The sequence below is a fragment of the Lepidochelys kempii genome, chromosome 4, assembly GCF_965140265.1.
Source record: "Lepidochelys kempii isolate rLepKem1 chromosome 4, rLepKem1.hap2, whole genome shotgun sequence".
NCBI lineage: Eukaryota > Metazoa > Chordata > Testudines > Cheloniidae > Lepidochelys > Lepidochelys kempii.
In genome coordinates, this window is record NC_133259.1 from 95,616,256 (window position 1) to 95,632,544 (window position 16,289).

Here is a 16,289-nt window from a genome sequence, read left to right on the forward strand (position 1 = left end):
CTGCTGCCAGGATGTCCCTCATATGAGGAAGAATGGGTCTATGAAAAGTCAGGTGTCCGCTCCCTCCTGTTCCAGACATAGGAGCCCTGAACCCCATTTCCTCAGCTCCCTTAAGGGGAGGGGATTGAAAAAAATAGAGGGTTCAGCTCCCCACTGTAGCAGATAAGGGAACCCCAAAGCCCCCCCCCCAGACCCCAGCGCACACTTAAACAGTGCTTTCCTTCAAATCCTTTTCCAATCCATTTTATCCTATAACCGTGTCCCTTCTGAGTTCCTGCACTGGTCATCAATCATGACTTTTATCTACTAAGTTGCAACATTATGATTCCTCCCCTCCTCCCTGCCTGTGCCCCACTGGGTCCTAGAACTGCTGTAGGGAAAGTGGAAAAACTGACACCCCCCGCCCCCCTCGGCCTATCTGGCAATGGAGGACAAATTCTTTCCCAGCCATGCCCATCAAGAAAAATTTGAGGTCCACTACATCATATTAGCTGGGGCCCCTCCCATTTCACCCCAGTTACAGACATTTAGGGGCTTTCAGGGCCCCAATACAATTCCCCCCAGCCCTGTTCCCAACCCCCAGAGAGAAAAGGGTGACTGGCAACCTGGTCCTTGTGAAAATTTCATGGTTCGGTGCTGCCAGTCCGATCCAAGTAAAAGAGGTCTTCCCTGGGGCTGCATGGGATATAAATACCCCCGCCCACAAACACTCTTCCAATCAGCAGGAAGGGCAGTGCCCCTGCTTCCTGGTCTTTCCAGCAGTGTCCAATACACTTCCCCCTGCCCTACCTGTTTTAAGGGGAGCCCTTAAAGGGGCAGCACACTTTTTCTTCTGGATTGCTGGACAAGGACCAACTCCATAGAGGCATGATGAGCACATTGGCATAAAACTGGAGTATCAGAATGGCAAATGAGGCTCCGGGAGCCAGATCTTCAGATGGTGTAAATTGATGAAGCTTCACTGGAGCTGTACCACATGAGGATCTGCCCCCATTTCTGTAAACCTTATTTAAATCCTTGGCTGGTATGTGTAGTAGAAATGCAAAGTAGTACGATTATTTAGTATGTCTTTGTGCATTTCTTTCAACACCATGATTGTGATTTGAAGGAACAATGTTTCCATGTAAATAGTGGCTTTAGCCTACACTGTTTCCACTAAGACACTCAGGCCTTGTCTATACAGGCAAGTTTCTGTGCAGTAAATCAGCTTTCTGCACTGTAACTCCTGAGGTGTACACACTGCCAAGCCACTTAGTGCGCAGTTTCTGTGCAGTTGTAGCTCTGTAAAAAAACGACCCCCACGAGAGGCGTAGAGCTTTCTGCGCCGGGGCTACAGCGCTGCGATGCCAGTGTAGACACAGTGGTGATTACAGCGCCGCGATTGGCCTCCGGGAGGTGTCCCACAATGCTTGTTCTCGCCTCTCTGGTCATCGGTTTGAACTCTACTGCCCTGCCCTCAGGTGACCAACCGTCATCCCCACCTCGTACACTCCTTTGCAAATTTGAAAGTCCCCTTCCTGTTTGCTCGGTGATGCGTGGAGTGGTCTCAGTGCATCTTTCCAGGTGGCCATGCCTGCTCCACGCACCAGGCATGGATGCAATACTCGGTGGCGACCCCACCTCCACTGCGAGGACCACTGTGGATTCTTCGGTGGCTCACCTGCCGGTCGAAAGTGGACAGAGCCAGGAGGAGGAAATCTTGGACGAGGATGTGGAGGAGGAAGGGGACCCAGAGGCAGAGGATGACTCAGAAGTCAGAGATGCATGCAGCCAAGAGCTCTTTTCTACCCCGGAGGAGCCTAGCCAGTCACAGCTGTCGGATTTTGGCGAAGCGCAAACAGGGGAGGAGGCCCCTGGTAAGTGGATTTGATTTTGGGAATCAAATCGCTGAAGCGAGTTGTTGGGGGAAGGAGGGTTGCAGAAAGCAGGCTTGTCTCCCACCACATGCTTCATCTGAGCGGCGGAACAGGCTGTTGATAGACTCCCTCACTTCACGGGAATCTCCCTCACAGATCTCCAGGAAACTCTTTTGGAGATAACGGGCAATCTGCTGCCATGGGTTCTTCGGCAGACTGCTTTGTTTCTTGCTTCCATTAACTGGAACTTTCCTGTACCACTGTGCATGGAGCCGCATAGAGGCTAAGGGCGGAAGCCGCAGTCTTGGAGAAGACTCTCCCTTGATTCCCTGCTGACCCTCAGCAGCGAGATATCTTCCATAATGATCACATCCTGAGGAAAGTGTGGGGACAGGAATGATTATCAGGTCTCCCCTACAGTGCTGGCTCTCTCCAAGAGCTACGTGCCCAGTGTACAGCAGGGTCCGGGAAGAGAGATTTACCCTGCCCCTGCGGCTACTTATTGTTTTGGGGGTCTTGTGACAGGTGTGTGAGCACTGGCTGTGTTTTTAAATCATTGAATCAGTGTTCTCTGTGTTGCAAACAATACTGCTTCTGTAAAATGTTGCATTTAAACTTCACAGAGATGACATTGGGAGCCCAGCCTCCCTCTCTGTTATTGGTGGCTGAAAGGCTGCGCAGAATTAGAAAGCTGCCAAGAAGAACTAAGGAGGACTTTCTGTGTGATGTTATGATGCACTCTGCTGCTGAGAAACAGGAATTGAAGGAGTGGTGGGACAGCGAGAAAAGGGACCAAAAGGAGAACGCGGCATGCCTGAATGAAGCCATGAAGCAGCTCTTAAAGGTTATGGAGCACCAAGCAGACACACGCTCCAGGCAATACTAGCTCTTCAAACCGAGCAGCTCCGCACCCGCCCTCCCCTGCAGCCGCTGTTGCAAAAGTCTTTCCCGTGCTGCCCCCAGACACCACCAACACACTCTTATCAACCTCCTGGCTCCAGTCTGTACCCCCTGCATTCTACTCCTGCCCCATCACAGTCCAGCCCTGCGGACTCCCAGTACCCTCTGCACTCAACACCCATCCTTCTGCAGTTTGGCCATGCTGAAGCACAGTACCCGCTGCACTGTATGCCAAAGGAGAAGGTTGGATATGATCCCTGGACATACACAACTCTTTAGCCATCCTGGGACCCCTCCTCCTTCTGGGACCTTCCCTTCCCCCATCCCCCTCACTGCTGATGGTTTTTTTTGGTTTGACTCTCTCCTCCGGTTGTTGTTTTTTAATAAAAGAATTGTTTGTTTGAAAGAAATCTTTATTGTATTAATTGAAAGCAAAAAGAGCCCTGCAAAGCAACATACAATTATGTTAAACCCACATATTGCATTGTCTGCACCAATTACCTCCTAGCATTACGAGCACTACACTCCTAAGCATAGCAACAAATATTAGTGGCTTTCAGCCTCAAATTGCTGCCTCAAGGTATCCCTGATCCTTAGGGCCCCATGCTGCTCTCCTCTAATAGCCCTGGTCTCTGGTTGTTCAAACAAAGCCTCCAGGTGCTGAGCCTCTGTGGTCCAGCCCTGAGTGAAGCTTTCACCCTTCCCTTCACAGATATTATGGCATGTACAGCACACGGCTATAAGCATAGGAATATTGTCATCGGCCAGGTCCAGCTTCCCACAGAGGCATCATCAGCGGGATTTTAAATGTCCAAAAGCACACTCAACAGTCATTCTGCACTTGCTCAGCCTGTTGTTGAGCTGCTCCTTGCAGCTGTCAAGTTACCCCGTGTATGGCTTCATAAGCTATGGCATTAAGGGGTAGGCAGGGTCTCCTTTTTGGAAAGTGTAGGGGACAATTTCCTGGTGCAAGTGCTGGAGGAACCAACTAGGGGCAGAGCTCTTCTTGATCTGCTGCTCGCAAACCGGGAAGAATTAGTAGGGGAAGCAAAAGTGGATGGGAACCTGGGAGGCAGCGACCATGAGATGGTCAAGTTCAGATCCTGACACAAGGAAGAAAGGAGAGCAGCAGAATACAGACCCTGGACTTCAGAAAAGCAGACTTTGACAACCTCAGGGATCTGATGGGCAGGATCCCCTGGGAGAATAACATGAGGGGGAAAGGAGTCCAGGAGAGTGGGCTGTATTCTAAAGAATCCTTATTGAGGTTGCAGGAACAAACCATCCTGATGTGTAGAAAGAATAGTAAATATGGAAGGCGACCAGCTTGGCTTAACAGTGAAATCCTTGCTGATCTTAAACACAAAAATGAAGCTTACAAGAAGTGGAAGATTGGACAAATGACCAGGGAAGAGTATAAAAATATTTGCTCGGGCATGCAGGAGTGAAATCAGGAAGGCCAATTCACACCTGGAGTTGCAGCTAGCAGGAGATGTTGAAAAGTAACAAGAAGGGTTTCTTCAGGTATGTTGGCAACAAGAAGAAAGTCAAGGAAAGTGTGGGCCCCTTACTGAACGAGGGAGGCAACCTAGTGATAGAGGATGTGGAAAAAGCTACTGTACTCAATGCTTTTTTTGCCTCTGTCTTCACGAACAAGGTCATCTCCCAGACTACTGCACTGGGCAGCACAGCATGGGGAGGAGGTGACCAGCCCTCTATGGAGAAAGAAGTGGTTCGGGACTATTTAGAAAAGCTGGACAAGCACAAGTCCATGGGGCCGGGTGTGCTGCATCCGAGAGTGCCAAAGGAGTTGGCGGATGTGATTGCAGAGCCATTGGCCATTATTTTTGAAAACTCATGGCAATCAGGGGAAGTCCCGGACTACTGGAAAAAGGCTAATGTAGTGCCCGCCTTTAAAAAAGGGAAGAAGGAGGATCGTGGGACCTACAGGCCAGTCAGCCTCACCCCAGTCCCTGGAAAAATCATGGAGCAGGTCCTCAAGGAATCAATTCTGAAGCACTTAGAGGAGAAGAAAGTGATCAGGAACAGTCAGCATGGATTCATCAAGGGCAAGTCATGCCTGACTAATTTAATTGCCTTCTATGACGAGATTACTGGCTCTGTGGATGAGGGGAAAGCAGTGGACGTGTTGTTCCTTGACTTTAGCAAAGCTTTTGACATGGTTTCCCACAGTATTCTTGCCAGCAAGTTAAAGAAATACGGGCTGGATGAATGGACTATAAGGTGGATAGAAAGCTGGCTAGATCATCGGGCTCAATGGGTAGAGATCAATGGCTCCATGTCTAGTTGGCAGCCGGTATCAAGTGGAGTGCCCCAAGGGTCGGTCCTGGGGCTGGTTTTGTTCAATATCTTCATTAATGATCTGGAGGATGGTGTGGATTGCACCCTCAGCAAGTTTGCAGATGACACTAAACTGGGAGGAGAGGTGGATAAGCTGGAGGGTAGGGATAGGATACAGAGGGACCTAGACAAATTAGAGGCCAAATCAGAGGGCCAAAAGAAATCTGATGAGGTTCAACAAGGACAAGTGCAGAGTCCTGCACTTAGGACAGAAGAATCCCATGCACTGCTACAGACTAGGGACCGAATGGCTCGGCAGCAGTTCTTCAGAAAAGGACCTGGGGTTACAGTGGATGAGAAGCTGGATATGAGTCAACAGTGTGCCCTTGTTGCCAAGAAGGCCAATGGCATTTTGGGGTGTATAAGTAGGGGCATTGCCAGCAGATTGAGGGACGTGATCGTTCCCCTCTATTCGACATTGGTGAGGCCTCATCTGGAGTAGTGTCTCCAGTTTTGGGCCCCACACTACAAGAAGGATGTGGAAAAATTGGAAAGCATCCAGCGGAGGGCAACAAAAATGATTGGAGGACTGGAACACATGACTTGCGAGGAGAGGCTGAGGGATCAGGGATTGTTTAGTCTGCGGAGGAGAAGAATGAGGGGGATTTGATAGCTGCTTTCAACTACCTGAAAGGGGGTTCCAAAGAGGATGGATCTAGACTGTTCTCAGTGGTAGCAGATGACAGAACGAGGAGTAATAGTCTCAAGTTGCAGTGGGGGAGGTTTAGGTTGGATATTAGGAAAAACTTTTTCACTGGGAGGGTGGTATGCACTGGAATGCATTACCTAGGGTGGTGGTGGAATCTCCTTCATTAGAGGTTTTTAAGGTCAGGCTTGACAAAGCCCTGGCTGGGATGATTTAATTGGGGATTGGTCCTGCTTTGAGCAGGGGGTTGGACTAGATGGTCTCCTGAGGTCCCTTCCAACCCTGATATTCTATGATTTTATTCTATGATTCCCAGGATCACAATGGGCATTTTGACTTCCCCTACGGTGATCTTCTGGTCTGAGAAGAAAGTCCCCTGCTTGCAGCTTCATTAACAGGCCAGTGTTCTGAAAGATGCATGCGTCGTGCACCTTTCCAGACCAGCCTGTGTTAATGTCTGTGAAACGCCCACGATGATCCACAAGCGCCTGGAGAACCATTGAGAAATACCCCTTGCGATTAATGTACTCAGTGGCTAGGTGGTTTGGTGCCAGAATTAGAATATGCTTGCCATCTATCGCCCCTCCACAGTTAGGGAAGCCCAAAGCCATCCGCAATGTCACGCACGTTGCCCAGAGTCTCGGTCTTTTGAAGCAGGATGCAATTAATGGCCCTGGAGACTTCCGTCAACACGACTCCAACAGTTGACTTTCCCACTCCGAACTGGTTAGCGACTGATTGGGAGCAGTCTGAAGTAGCCAGCTTCCACAGTGCTATCGCCAAGCACTTCTCCAGTGTCAAGGCAGCTCTCATTCTCGTGCCCTTGTGCCGCAGGGCTGGGGAGAGCTCATCACACACATGAATGTGGCTTTCCTCATCCAAAAGTTCTACAACTGGTCGTCTACAACTAGCAACTGCTCGTCATTCCAGACGAGCATGACAATGTGATCCCACCACTCAGTGTTTGTTTCCCAAGCCCAAAAGCAGCATTCCACTGTGGTCAGCACCTCTGTGAATGCCACAAGCAATCTCGTGTCATAGCTGCTACGCGTGGTGAGATCAGTGTCGCACTCCTCTTGCCTTTGTAGTTTAAGCAATAACTCCACTGCCACTCGTGATGTGTTGGTCAGAGCGAGCAGCATACCGGTCAACAGTTCGGGATCTATTCCTGCAGCCTAATGAGGCAGGGCATGCAGTACACAAACTATTGAACGATGGAGTCAAATGCGGATGGAAGCACAGGGATTGCTGGGATGCGAAGCAAAGCATCATTGGGCACTGGGAGAGTACCCAGGATGCCCCACGATGCCCTCCGCCTTTCCACAGCTCTTAGCAGCAGAAGAGAAAGAGGTGTTCTGTGGGATAGCTGCCCAGAGTGCACTGCTCCGAATGCCGCTGCAAGTGCAGGAAGTGTGAACATGCTATTGCGCAGGCAGCTGACAGTGTGAACACACAACAGCGGTTTCGGTTCAGTGCTCTCTGAGCGGCGCTGTAACTCCCGGCGCTGTAACACTGCCAGTGTAGACATGCCCTCAGAAAAGAAAGGAGTAAATAAATGTAGGGGATGGAGGGAGGAGAGAGAGAGTGAGAGAGCAGGTTATTTTCCTGACATCTAAAAAATGTCATTAGCTCAATAGCACATTTTGGGTTAAATATTTCAGTTACATTTTAACTATTCACGCAGTTTGTGTCATAAGTTTCCAGAAATCCATAGGATCTGAGTGATGCAGATTGCATTCGGCTGATATTTTCAAGGTGGAGCTAAGCATTCAGTGCTCATTGGGAGTTGAGTCCCTATATCCTTTTAGGCCACTCTGAAAATCCCACCCTGAGTGTTTTAAAAATCAAGTTAGGGTAAAGACAGTGGCCATTGATTTCACACGCTCTGTTTTAAAAAAACATGGAATCTTGAGAAGCTGTTTCCCACTAGCTGCACCGCTGCGCATTTCAGTGAAGGCACTACCTATGTCGATGGGCTGTCTACAGCGGGGGTTAGGTCTGTTTAACTGCATCATTCAGGGGTGTAGATTTTTCTCACCTTTTAGTGATGTCATTATACCGACCTAATTTCCTAGTGTAGATCAGGCCTAATTTAGATTCTAAAGAGTACTGTACTAATTGTTCAAATATAGGAGAACATCATTAGATGAACATCCATGTTAGGGGAGGGAGGCAGAGACAGATGTTGGAGAAATGAAAAGCTAGCCAAGAAAATAAAAAACAAAATTTCCACTTTACAGATCTGGCCCATATGCATTTAGGGGCCTGCATCTCATTGGACATCCATGGAACTTAGGCTCCTAAGGTGTTTTTGAAAATCTGTCCCTCGATCTAATCCTTTTTTCTTTCCTCCAGATGCTCCCTCCTTTCCAGTGATAAGCTGTCAAGTGATGAGAGTAGAACTGATTGATTGAAGTATCTGCAACATTAGAGACCTTTTTCATTTAAAAAAACATAACGTGTGGATGCAAATGAAAGCTCCCACTGCTTAATGCTCACTTTATCCACCCACCTTCTGCACAACCTGTCCATCTTGTAAATGAACTGTAAATGCTTTTTCGGCAAGCGAGAAACTTTGGAAGAAAAGCAAATTTACAAAAATGAGCCCAAAAAAATCTCAATTTTTTTGCAAGTGAAATCATAAGAGATTATTATGTAATATCTATGGGTAGTGGAAAATGGAGATAGCAATAGCATGGATAATGTATGGGAATTTAGGCAGAGTACCAAGGAAAGCTATGGCTATAGCTATGGCTATAATAAAGCTAGAGGAAAGTAACTTTGCAGATTTGAAGGAGTGGAAAGTATGTCAGATATAATGATGCAAGTCAGCTCGTTGACAAGGCATAACAGCCTTGCTACACAAGTGGTCTATATGGAAAATGCTGAATCAAGACAATTCAGACTGGTCTGACATCTTGGATTTCAAGGCCTTCAGCAGAAGGGCTCTCTCTGTGTTGTGTAGAGCCCAATGCCGAGACCTCCGAAAGCCACTGCAATAATTTAATGTCCAGATATGTACCTTTTAAAAATGTGCACTAGTACAGGATAAATGCTTGTTACAGATATATGTAGGAACATAAAATGAAGGTAAAATAATTTTAAGGCTATAATAAAAACATATACAAGTAGAGAAATTCTGAGTCAAAACTAACGCAGTAGCATTTACTCTGACCTGTTATGACTAGGCAGGACGTGCTGTTAAGTGGTTCATTACAAATAGACTGTACTGTTTTAGTGCTGGATTTCCATTATTTCTACAATGTAGAAATTATGTTGGGCAAAATAAATATGATGAAACGCATTATCCATTGCCCTGCACCATGTAGCCATTTACATCAGTGCACAGTGAATGTGAAGAGGTGTAAAATGCTGGTTTTTGGTTTGGTAGCATTTTACATCCACTTTGTACTGGTCCAGGTGATTCTGCGTGGTGCAAGACAACTGAAGATCAGGCCATTTTTTGTCATATAGCTTTGTATTACTTGCTGCCCAGAGTCCGAGGGCCATGTAGCATTAGACCGTATGTTCTGAAATATCTTTTGTGAGTCTTAACCTTACTTTCTTTGAGTAACTTTGCTTCTAGCTCAATGTGTTCTAAAAGATGGCCAAAAAAGATGTAGGAATGCAGGAATTGGCCCTCAGTGAGCAAGGTCTAGTGGGAGATAGTGATAAAATCCATATTGTAGACGGCTGCTGAGAATCTCAAAAAAACAAAGCACAGCAGACTACAGTTTGTTTGGAAATAAAAGACACTGATCATTTCTTATTCCTTGTGCCTTCATAAGGAACCCTTCAGAAATGGAAAAGGAGTAGGCAACCAAACAAGAATATTTAATGTTAGTTAAAGATAAAGGCAGACAATAGATAGAATAGGTTAATATGAGACATGAAAAATAAGTTAAAAAATATATTAGGGGGTTAAGAAAGAGGCGCTTTAGAGGAGCCCATGCAGATGAGGAAGATAGCAGTTGTTAGTAGAGCTGAGTGAATAATGGATTTTCTAAGTTTTTGGACTGAACCAAAAACAAACAAACGGAGAAGGGGGTAGTTTGATATGAACTGAAATTGATTTTTTTAAAATGTTCCTTTAAACTGAAAAACTTTTTAGAAGTTAAAAAAAAAATTGAGGTTTTTTTTGTTTTGATTCAGCATATTTTTCACCCTTCAAATTTGTTTATTGGCAAAATATGAAAATGACACACTGTTTCTAAATGAAAAAATAGAAACTAAACTTGCAACTTTTTTCTAAATTTTTTTCAACTAAAACTGTTTGTCCGGGGTGACCCAAGTATGTGAATAGTTTTGGTGATCTGAAAAATTTCATTTTAGGGGAAATTACTATTCACCAGAAAAATTTCACTAGTTGTTAGTCCTGATAGGCTGAACGGGAGAGGAAGAGCCACACCTTCAGCAAGAGAGGCACACTTAAAAATAATGAATATGAATCATGAATGACCTTTTGTCACTGAGGGAGACCCTCATTGGCAACTGGCCGAGGGTACATCATAACATAACTACATCAGGCCTGACACACTGTTGTCATAATTTGTATGTAAAAGGTGTGATGTGAGGTATAATGCAAACTGATAACACACTGATCATTGATATTATTGTGTGATGTATGTACAGACAGTGTATAAAGAATTATAGATGTGTGATGGAAATAAGTTTTTAAAAGGTGTTTTGCAAGCAGTGCATGAACCAAGCATGTCCTAGACAAAAGAATGTTATTTTGCCCGTTTTCCTGTGTGTCCAGTGTAAACTGAGCAAGATAACACCTCTGAGGACAAAGAAAAATACATCTGCATAGAAGGTAAATTTCAGAGTAGCAGCTGTGTTAGTCTGTATTTGCAAAAAGAAAAGGAATACCTGTGGCACCTTAGAGACTAACAAATAAATTTGTTAGTCTCTAAAGTGCCACAAGTACTCCTTTTCTTTTTATACATGGTGATTAAAGCTCTCAAGTTAAATGAGCAGGGAGAGGAAGACCACTTAATGGTCATGATGGGGGATGGAGCCTGGACTCCCAGAAAGCCGTCTTGGCTATTCAGACAGAGACAATAGACTCTGGGAAATATGAGCAAAGGCAGACAGCCATTTTGGCATAAAGAACATAAGAATGGCCATACTGGGTTAGACCAACGATCTGTCTAGCCCAGGATCCTGTCTTCCAACAGTGGCCAGTGCCCGATGCTTCAGAGGAAATGAACAGAACAGGGCACTTTTATCAAGTGATCTGTCCCCTGTTGTCTAGTTCCAGCTTTTGACAGTCAGAGGTTCAGGGACTTCCAGAGCATGGAGTTGCATCACTGACCATCATGGCTAATAGCCATTGATGGACCTATCCTCCATGAACTTATCTAATTTTTGTTTGAACCCACTTACACTTTTGACCTTCACAAATCCCCTGACAATGAGCTCTGCAGGTTGATTGTGTGCTTCTTATACAGTGCAGACTTCCATCCCACGTTCATGACATCACAAGACCTTGTGCTAGCAAGTATTTCAGTTGGGGGCTTCCTGCCAAAGGCAGCATCTCAGGCTAACCCTCTGAACCCTGCACTTACCTACATGAGCTATGCTGTTCATGAATGAACAAATCAACTGCAACATCATCAAGAACTTCCGATAATGTGTGTATTCTGCAATCGCTATTCAATCAAATATTGGGGAGATTGGTGCTATTGGTAAACAAAGTGAAAACAAATGGACTACTTGTCATATCCAGACCTGAGACTTTTCTATAAGTGATCTCACCTAACTAATTCTTTTTATTCTTCTTTTAATTTCTCTCAGTGAATTTGGAATATGTGGGTAAAATCCTGGCCCGTTACTGAAATCAATAGCCAAACTTCCATTGACTTGAATAGGGTCAAGATTTCATCCTGTGTACCTAGGTTCTTAATGACTCTTAGACTTTTAGGTCAGAAGGGACCATCATGATCCTCTAAACAACAAGGAGTCCGGTGACACCTTAAAGTCTAACAGATTTATTTGAACATAAGCTTTCGTGGGTAAAAACCCCACTTCTTCAGATGCATGGAGTGAAAATTACAGAGGCAGACATAAATATACTGGCACATGAAGAGAAGGGAGTTACCTCACAAGTGGAGAACCAGTGCTGACAGGGCCAATTCGATCAGGGTGGATGTAGTCCACTTCCAATAATAGATGAGGAGGTGTCAATTCCAGGAGAGGCAAAGCTGTTTTTGTAATGAGCCAGCCACTCCCAGTCCCTATTCAAGCCCAAATTAATGGTGTTAAATTTGCAAATGAATTTTAGTTCTGCTGTTTCTCTTTGAAGTCTGTTTCTGAAGTTTTTTTGTTCAAGTATAAGCTACTTTCAAATCTGTTATAGAATGTCCAGGAAAATTGAAGTGTTCTCCTACTGGCTTTTGTATATTACCATTCCTGATGTCCGATTTGTGTCCATTTATTCTTTTACGTAGGGACTATCCAGTTTGGCCCATGTACATGGCAGAGGGGCATTGCTGGAACATGATGGCATATATAACATTAGTAGACGTGCAGGTGAATGAGCCTCTGATGGTGTGGCTGATGTGGTTGGGTCTTCTGATGGTGTCGCTAGAGTAGGCAATGAGGTTTGCTACAGGGATTGGTTCCTGGGTTAGTGTTTCTGTGGTGTGTAGTTGCTGGTGAGTATTTGCTTTAGTTTGGGGGGCTGTCTGTAAGCAAGGACTGGCCTGTTTCCCAAGGTCTCTGAGAGTGAGGGATCGTTTTCCAGGATAGGTTGCACATCTTTGATAATGTGTTGGAGAGGTTTTAGCTGGGGGCTGTACGTGATGGCCAGTGGTGTTCTGTTATTTTCCTTACTCGGCCTGTCCCGTAGTAGGTGATTTCTGGGTACCCGTCTGGCTCTGTCAATCTGTTTCCTCACTTCCCCAGGTGCGTATTGTAGTTTTAAGAATGCTCGATAAAGATCTTATAGGTGTTGGTTTCTGTCTGAGGGATTGGAGCAAATGCGGTTGTATCTTAGGGCTTGACTGTAGACAATGGATTGTGTGTGTCCTGGATGGAAGCTGGAGGCATGTAGGTAAGTATAGCTGTCAGTAGGTTTCTGGTATAGGGTGGTGTTTGTGACCATCACTTATTTGCACTGTAGTGTCCAGGAAGTGAATCTCTTGTGTGGACTGGTCCAGGCTGAGGTTGATGGTGGGATGGAAATGGTTGAAATTCAGGTGGAATGCTTCAAGAGCCTCCTTCCCGTTGGTCCATATGATGAAGATGTCATCAATGTAGTGCAAGTAGAGGAGGTGCGCTAGGAGACGAGAGCTGAGGAAGCGTTGTTCTAAGTCAGCCATAAAAATGTTGGCATACTGTGGGGCCATGCGAGTAACCATAGCAGTGCCACTGACTTGAAGATATAAGTTGCCCCCAAATGTGAAATGGTTGTGGGTGAGGACAAAGTCACAAAACTCAGCCACCAAGTGTGTCATGGCCTCATCAGGGATACTGTTCTTGGCAGCTTGTAGTCCATCCTCATTTGGAATATTGGTATAAAGAGCTTCTACATCCATGGTGGCCAGGATGGTGTTTTCAGGAAGATTACCAATGCATTGGAGTTTCCTCAGAAAGTCAGTTGTGTCTTAAGGATAACTAGGAGTGCTGGTAGCATAGGGTCTGAGAAGAGAGTCCAAATAGCCAGATAATCCTGCTGTAAGAGTGCCGATGCCTGAGATGATGGGGTGGCCAGGGTTTCCAGGTTTATGGATCTTGGGAAGCAGATAGTCTGACCTGCACATTGCAGGCCACAGAACTTCACCCACCCACTCCTGCAATAGACCCCTAACCTCTGACTCAGTTACTGAAGTCCTCAAATTATGATGTAAAGACTTCAAGGCTCTTATGCTTCATTCACTGTGTTATCTGAAAGTCTTAGGAGATGCATTACTAAACAAAGAGTAAAATTGTCTTCTAGACACAGTATTCTGATTATTATATTAATATGACATAAAATAATGTCAATGTCTGTGGTAGCTATTAAAGATCAAATTAACTGCTTGCACGCTCCACTGACGTCACTGGATTAGCTAGTGCTTACACCAGTGGTAAATCTGGCTCTAAGCAGCTGGTATTAGGCCCACAAATTAAACATGGAAAGAAAAGCTTGGATAAGTTTTTCTCAAGCACATCAAACGTTGTGAGGCCGTGGAAGTGGAATTAAATGCTCTTGCAGCTGCCATGAAAAATGTAATGAGGAATGAAGAAATAAGAAAGCTGCAATGATAAGCTGGGAGCATGTAAAGGAAACTGCTTATGAAGAGGACAAGATTTGAAGTAGCAATGATAGCACCAACTTAAATGTGTCTGAGGGGGAAGAATTCCTGTCAAGCTGATTTATATCCTCATTATCTGTGATGACTGGTGGTGGATTGCTTGGTCACTGAGGCTGTTAGTAACACACTGGCACTCAGGTGAAGTGCATACTGCCTTCAGGCGCTCACCTCCATAGCCAGGATAAAATGATATGCATTATGTATGTTTCGGTTGTCTGCTGTACTTGCTTATGTTGCATGACTACTATCAACATCATTCCCTGAAAATATTTACTTACTTTCCAGAGAGCCAAGATAAGGTCATCATGAAAGGTGAGAAAATAATTATTTCGGCATCCAGAACAAAAGCAGCACACTCCTTAAAGAAGAGCTGTAATAAAGGATACTCTAACAATTATATCTGTTTACAGAGAAGTATAAGCGTATGTCTACACTACGAAATTAGGTCGAATTTATAGAAGTCGATTTTTTAGGAAGCGATTTTATACAGTCGATCGTGTGTGTCCCCACTAAGTGCATTAAGTCGGCGGAGTGCATCCACAGTACCGTGGCTAGCATTGACTTATGGAGCGTTGCACTGTGGGTAGCTATTCCACAGTTCCTGCAGTCTCCACTGCCCACTGGAATACTGGGTTGAGCTCCCAATGCCTGATGGGACAAAAACATTGTCGTGGGTGGTTTGGGTACATGTTGTCAGTCTCCCCTCCCTCTGTGAAAGCAATGGCAGACAATCGTTTTGCGCCTTTTTTCCGTGTGGATGCCATACTGCTTTCAGCAGATGGTGCAGTAGGACTGCTAACCGTCATCATCGAACCACCGCTTCTGCTGCAACTCTGCTCTCCTGCGTAGGCTTTTTATAATAGTGTTTGAAGCATAATAAACAAGAATCCATTAAAAAACAGGAGACTGCTGCCCTAGAACTGGTAACATTGTGAATGCCTGACTTTGATTTGCAGGTCCCACTGAGTCTGCGTGCTTCTTGGGGCTCCTGTGCCTACCTCAGACACACGTGTGCACCTAAGATGTGTACATGCAAAACAGTACATACACAATTGCTTGGGCTCGTTTGACAATTGGAGGTTTTCAGTCCAAATCTGTGTTGATCAGCCTAATGGGTGTGTAGACTAGGACAGGTGTTTTGTTTTTTAAACATGTTAGCGATCATGTTTTAACTAACATGTTTTAGCACCCTAATGTAGACAGGGCAAATTGTATTTCAAGCTACACTGGTTGAGGTAAACCTCTAGTGGTCACCTTGACCAGCTAACATGGTAAAAATCAACTTCCCCTGTTTATACTGAAGTTTTAAAACCTGGTAGTTAATATATAAAAGAGCATTTATCCTAGTCTAGGCATATCCCTGCTGGAAAGCACAGTGCAGTATCATTAAGATGGTAACTCCAAGTGCAAAAATCTCAGTTACTGAATGGAGAAACTGAAGAATAAATTGTATTTTGACAATTCATTCTCTAATACATTATTATTTAGCATACATATATTTAGCTCTGTGAGGTACTGTAACAAGTCAGTGCGGTTTTCATTTTAAGATAAAAATTGGTGAAATCTCCGATTACAGTCAAATGAATCCTCTATACATGTCCTGTCTTAATACACATGTTATTGTTGCCATTGAGTTCACTGTATATATTTGTTCACAGCTGTGATCTCTAGTTTTCCAATTAGTAGTCCAATTAAGTATTGTTTAGACCCATTTGGGGCCACGTGGTTAGGAAAACTACATTCTGGTTTAGCTCAGCTGTGCTACAGTTTAAGCATGTTTTAAAAGCTGTTATTACAGCAGGGTACAGAGGGCCTCTGTGATGCTGCTTCAGCCACTGGGGAAGGAAAGAAAATAGTACCTCTAGTGTATTGCTGCTGTAAAATGCTTAGGGATATTTGTTATGATTTAGGAGGTAGCATTGTTTTAGAAAGTTACAGCTTTCCTGAATAGGACAAGGATCTATTGATAAAAGCTAAAGAAACTCTGCAATTTTCAATCCGTTACGCAAAGCCCCTGCAAGTTTCTTTTTAAAGGCATCGAAAGAATTGTAAATAATGACGGTGGGGGTGTGGAGAGAATCATCTGTATCGAGAGAACTTTATTAAGTATAAAGTAAAAAGAATAATCCCTGCAGAGCTGTTGACTATTACCATCTCTTGTATTCAGTTATAATCACCTGTGGGCATTTCATGAGTGGGTTATTTTTCTTACCAAAGACCAGAACG

The 16,289-nt window shown here is 44.7% G+C and overlaps 1 protein-coding gene across 5 annotated transcripts in view; it reads left to right on the forward strand.

The window, feature by feature from the left end:
* APBB2 (amyloid beta precursor protein binding family B member 2) overlaps window positions 1-16,289 on the forward strand; it is a 318,929-nt gene that overhangs the window by 105,425 nt on the left and 197,215 nt on the right. The window lies entirely within an intron of this gene.